The sequence below is a fragment of the Typopeltis vanoorti genome, chromosome 9, assembly GCF_054136105.1.
Source record: "Typopeltis vanoorti isolate ZY-2024b chromosome 9, IOZ_Tvanoo_1.0, whole genome shotgun sequence".
Classification (NCBI taxonomy): Eukaryota; Metazoa; Arthropoda; class Arachnida; order Uropygi; family Thelyphonidae; genus Typopeltis; species Typopeltis vanoorti.
Window position 1 is genome coordinate 53,591,184 of NC_143557.1, and position 6,765 is coordinate 53,597,948.

Consider the following 6,765-nt stretch of genomic DNA (forward strand, 5'->3'; position numbering starts at 1 on the left):
TCTATTCTCCACATCAACATCAGAAGCATTCAAAAATACTAGCTGACCCTGCAAGCTTATCTGAAGGAAGATATAGACGAAATAGACATTTTAATACTGACTGAAGTATCTACGACAAACGAAGAGGCATTCTCCTACCAAATGCCACACTTCCAACAACACAAACACTGCAGACAAACAAAACGAGGCGGTGGTATAATAATATTTACCAAACATAAACTAGAAGTAACAGAAATAAACTATAAATTAGAATACGCAGAAAACATATGCATCGAAATTAAAAACATCAAACAAGAAAACTCCCTGATATTAAACGCAATATACAGACCACCCAACTTAAGCACCACAAAATTCCTAGAACTAAACAGATGGCTTTCAGCCACGAAAGTAGGCACCTCAAAATACTTGATAATAATAGGAGACATTAATATAAACATTAGAAACATAAATAACAACACAGAACAATACCTAGACCTATTATCGGCATATAACATAACCCCATTCATACAGTCGTATACACGAGAAGAGATAGTCTGAAACACAACAACCTCAACCTCCATTGATCATATAAATATAAGGGCCCCTCCAAACAGCCACACAGCAGCCGTCATAACATGCAAACTAGCATACCATTATTTCACAGCATTGCAGTTACACACTGAGCCAGAACCCATAAAAATCACTGAGACTACAAAACAGTATCATAGCATTGTAAACGAAGCAATAGTGAACGATGAAATCAGAAAAACAGACTGGATGCAGATAGCATCTTTAGACTCTGCTGAAGCTGTATATAATAATCTTAAACTTGCATTTAACAAAATATACAACAAAGCATTAACAAAAATAAAAATACGTCCCCAAACGAAACAAAATCCATGGATAACAGACAACATACTAACAGACATACAAAGAAAAGATGCCCTATGGAAACAACTTAAGAAGTCACCGAACAATATCGCTTTAAAAGCTGAATACAAAAGAAAACGGAATCTCCTAACAACACAGATTCGAACGGCAAAAAGAAACTATTACAGCAACAAATTAACAACAGCACAGAATGACATAAAGGAAACCTGGCACCTGATTAATGATATGCTGGACAATATACACAGAACCACTGCCAGAGAAACAATAAAACACAGCTTTGCCTGCGACCCCAAATCCCTAAAACAGTTGGCAAACAACTTTAATCAGCACTTCGTGAACTCTGTCCAAAAGCTACAAGAAACAACCTTTCCTCACACATACGAACATTCTCCACTAGGTCCACGAGCAACCCAGTCGATGTGGTTCCCCACAGTAACAAAAGAAGAACTATCACTGGCTATTCAACAAATTAATCCTAACAAAGGGCCGGGGATAGACGGAATCAGACCAAAAGACCTCAAGAAACACTCAACCGACCTACTTCCAGTTATACAAAAACTGTTAAATAAAATCTTCGAAACGGGACCCATACCTGAAACACCGAAGACTGCATTAATCACACCCATACACAAACAGGGAAAAAGAAACATAATAAGTAATTACAGACCTATCGCGACGCTGCCTGTAATCAACCAAATCATGGAGTGCATTGTACATCAGAAACTCTCCACATACGTTGAAAAATTTCAAATCATACCCAAAACACAATATGGCTTTCAAAAAAATAAAGGAACAGCAACACTCCTGGAAGATTTCACAGATCTAATAAAATCACAACCATCACACAGGTGAAAACAACACGCTACCTTGGACTTCACTTCGATGCAGATCAAAGTTGGAATAGCCATACAAACTACCTACATACCAAGCTTAGGATAATAGCAAGCAAACTATACAGATTAAAAGACATTGCCCCAACCCACATAAAAATACTAATCTATAAAGCATTATGTGAAAACATTTTAAGATATGCAATCACATCATACGCATTCTGTGCAGACTACAGACTTAACAGGCTACAATGGTTGCAAGATAAAATGATAAAACTGATATTCTGGGAACAACCCACTCTTATGCAGGACGCATGGACAAAACATAAATTATTTAAGGTGAAACACTTACGCCACTACACAGTCATGTTAAAACACTACTACAGCCCAACATATAGAGTAACCAGAACAACATATCAAATAACAAGACCACAGTCAACAAACTACATAACATATAAGTACAACAATCAGCACGGCAAAGCCACCAGAAACTTCTACGTACCTGACATGATAAACAAACTGCCGTTCGACAACAGAAACCTAGGAACATACAGAGAGCTGAAACAGGCACTATATAAATATAGCGAGAATGAAAATTAGAGCAATTCCTGTTTCTCTCTCCCCCACCACACATACACACACACAAACCTACGACAGCCCCCTCTCTCAAGAAATTACCACTACAAGAACACAAAGAAACAAACACACCATGTCTAAATCCAACCCTATTTGCACAAAAAAAAAAAGAAAAGAGTTAAACTGTAATAGCAGACGAAGTCTTTCAAGCACGTACCAACAAACAGTAAAATCAACACCTGGCTTGTGACCACTATAGGAACACAACCATGAAACCACCACCCTCTGTCATCTATTATCTTCCTCAGATAAGCTCTGCTAAGCTTCAAGGAAGAAAATTACTAACTCGCAAGTATCTGTTATACACACTTGTAATGCGTTATAAATATTATATACATATAATTACTACAGCAACTATGTATGCAATTCATCTGAGACATAAAAAAAAAAAAAAATCTGTATAATCCTTATTGTAAATACTTTAAATATTATTATTGCATGTAACTTATACTGAGACATAATAAAATGTAAAAGAAAAAAAAATTATTATTATTATTATTGAATTGTGTGTGTATGCTGCATTACTGCATTGTATCGTGAATTGTGTGCACATTGGTGCCAATCCATATTTAGCTAGTTTAAAAAAATGTATATTCATATTTATAAAATGTACTCTGCATTTTGTATATCGAATTTTCGTACTGTACAGAAAAGATAATATGTTTTTCATTGTGTGTGTGCAGATACTCTGTGTGATAGTAAACCTTATCATTTTCATTGTAAAAACAAATAAGTCGTTTATAAAAAAAAATAAAATAAAATAAAAAATATATATTATTATTATTATTATTATTATTATTATTATTATTATTATTATTATTATTATATTCTAAATTCAAAAATTCTGTATAAACCTTATTGTAAATATTGTAAATATTATTATTGTATGTAATTTATACTGAAATACTGAAACATAATAAAATGTTTAAAAAAAAAATTATTATTATTATTATTATTATTATTATTATTATTATTCAAAAATCCCGTGTAATCTTCATTGTTATATTAGAAGAACACATGTTGTAAATATATATGCAAAGAAAGTATTGTTATCAAAATTTTAATTGAAATGGAATGTAGAAAATAAATCACATATGCACCACTGATTGTTTTATAATCTTTAAATTTTGTAATTTCTCTAATTTATAATGTAATTATTATATGTATGCAAACAAAATAAAGTGTTTAAAAAAAGAAAAAAAGTTCTATACTCATCACATTTATATGTGCTGTCGGTTTTTGGGATTGGAATGCAAACTGATTTCTTGAAAAAATCCTCCGGTATCTTCCTTGTGTTGCATATATTCTTTATAACGTCTCTCAAACAATTCCTTCCATCTTTTCCCAAGTTTTTCTTTTTTTTTTATTATTATTTCTGCCGGTATATTATCATCTTCTAGTGTTTTCCCATTTGCAAACTATGTATTGCATTTTCTAGTTCTTTGTCGTGTAATTCTGGTCCTTCATTCCCTTCTTCAAGTTTAGGCATTTCTAATCTGTTTCTGTCTCCGTATAGCTATGCAATATATTCCCTCCACCTATTATTAATATCTTAGGGGTTGACAATAATTTTTCCATCTTTTCCTTTTATTGATACTTTAATGTGACTTTTCTTACTATTGATTTCTTTAATTTTTTTTATATTTCTATGTAATTTTATTTTCGTTGTCTAATTCTTCTATTTCTTTGCATTTTTGATTGATTCATTCTTGTTTTACTCTTTTACATTCGTCTTTAATTTGCTTATCAAATTTCTTATATTCTTCTTTCTGTCCTTTTTTATTTTTAACTTTCCTTTTTTCCTCCATTAAATCCAGTATTTCCTCTGTCATCCATGTTTTTTCTGGCTCTTTCTTTTTTACCGATAACCTTTTCTGTACTAACTATTAGTTCTTTAAGGATTTCCCACTTAGGGTTTTCTTTGTTTTTCAGTTTTTACTTATTTCATCTTGGAATATTTTTATATACTTTTAAATTTTCTAGATTCTACCTCACTGTCTTCGTTGTTTTCTTTATTTTCTTAAGGTTTCTTTTAACTTGGTGTTTGATGCTTCTGTTTAATGAGTGATGACTAGGTTTTTTAAAAATGTAGTAAGGTTTTTTCGGTATTCTGCATTCTTTGAAAGACCGTGCAGGAGAGATAACCAATGTAGCGCTTATCATATTGTAAATCTTTCTAGGGTAATCTTATATTAGTGCAATGCTAACATTTAGGGATCATCCATAAAGGATATCACACTTATAGAATAGGGAAGTTATATAAAACCAGGACGGTAGAATTCAAAATTTTATTAGGAAAATTCTGCATTTTTTAGACCAAAAACCAATATTCTAATGTATTTAAGAAGTCAAAATAATGAAAACTTGAATGTAAGCCGAATCCATGTAATTTATAATTTGGTGTTAGTGTTACACACATCGTAATTATTGAAGTTGTGATAATATTCACGAAAATTTACTTTATTTTGCAATGTAGCATACAGAAACTGAATCATAGAAATTGAATACTTGAGGGAACTGATGAAAAATTCCAGGGGAAAAGAAAAGTGTGATATCCCTTGATGATGCACCCCTAAATGGTTTGGATAAAGATCACTTTAAATGATATAATGATAAAATGGCTTATAAGGAGAATCAACCGATCGTGAAATGCGGTGATTGATTCATTCAATCCAATACCCTTGGAGGGTACTGGATAGCAATGCTGTAGCTAATGAAGTTCTAACTGAGGCTCGGCTATTGCTGTTACCCTCCTGCCACGATCAGAGCTTTAATAGCTCAATAAAAGGTTTCTAATGTGCACATCTTTAAATTAAAAAAATTTATATTTTATGGCTGTGTATTTCTCAGTTAGGTGCTTCTTTCAAGTCAAGCGTGTTTATTTTGTGTCGAGTATTTTTGCATTTGGCATAATTGGTTTGTATTTGGTATCAGATTGTATGATTAGGCATCGTTGCAGCTAAGCCTAATCTCGCTATTGTGACTGTTAAATCTTCTTTGTAGCTACGTATGTAAATCCTTGTGTTAGATATTTTTGGTTATTCATATAATGACGTGTTTGATGAAACATTTTGAGAATGATATGTTATAGTTATGTAATACGAAGAGTTAGTGTAATGAGAAGTTATAGTACTATTGCCTATAAATTGGTATTTCTTTGTATTTCTCAGTTAGGTGCTTCTTTCAAGTCAAGCGTGTTTATTTTGTGTCGAGTATTTTTGCATTTGACATAATGGATTGTATTTGGTATCAGATTGTATGATTAGGCATCGTTGCAGCTAAGCCTAATCTCGTTATTGTGACAGTTAAATCTTCTTTGTAGCTACGTATGTAAATCCTTGTGTTAGATATTTTTGGTTATTCATATAATGACGTGTTTGATGAAACATTTTGAGAATGATATGTTATAGTGATCGCGTTCTTGTTGTTAAGCCTATTACTGCCATTCTCTGAGCATATATACTGGATGTTAAATGAAATCTATTGATTATAAGTGTATAATACTGAGATAATTATTTCAAGCAACGTATGTAAATTTTGTTAGGTATTGTTTAATGTTGGTTAATATGAGTATTTTATTTTAAACTTAGTTCAGAACTCAATATGATAACAAGATCACAGATAATTTGTTTGAAAGGGCACAATCACACACCTAATATATTATCTGTTTTTAATAAATTACTTGCTAGTGAAAGTTTGGTGGATGTAACATTACTGTGTGAAGGAATGACCCTTAAGGCTCACAAAATAGTACTATCTGCAAGCAGCACTTTTCTATACAGCTTATTTTTAGAGAACCCAAGTAGTCATCCTGTTGTGACATTAAATGACATGAAGTTCAACGACTTAAGGTTGATGATCCAATATATGTGCCATGGTGAAATTAATATTTCATGGGATATGCTTCCATCATTGTTAAAATCTGCAGAGTTCCTAAAAATGAAAGATTTTTTGGAAGTTGCTAATAAGTACAATGATTCTGTGGAAGGCATACAGCAGAGCGCTTTAGATTATGATCGTCACGAAGCAGGGAAACCGATCATTGTTCACTTGGTTGCTGAGGGTCAACTGTCAGGTGAAAGTGTGCATATGGGTGTATTGTCTTGTTCAGTGTCTGATGCTACAGTTGATTCTCACCTAACAGTCACAACCTTGGGTTGTGATGACAACAGTCCTTTCATCAATTCAGGTGAATGTGTGCATAACGGTGTGTTGTCTGTTTCTGATGCTGCAATCACGGTTTTTAGCGGTGATGATCGTCCTTTCATCAATTCAGGTGAATGTGTGCATGGCAGTGTGTTGTCGGTTTCTGATGCTACGGTTGATTCTCACCTGCCAGTCACAAACTTGGGTATGTCATCTGAGTCAGCTATTTCTTCTGTGGTTGCTGGTGATGTCAATCCAGATTACTTAACATCTTGTGTTTCTA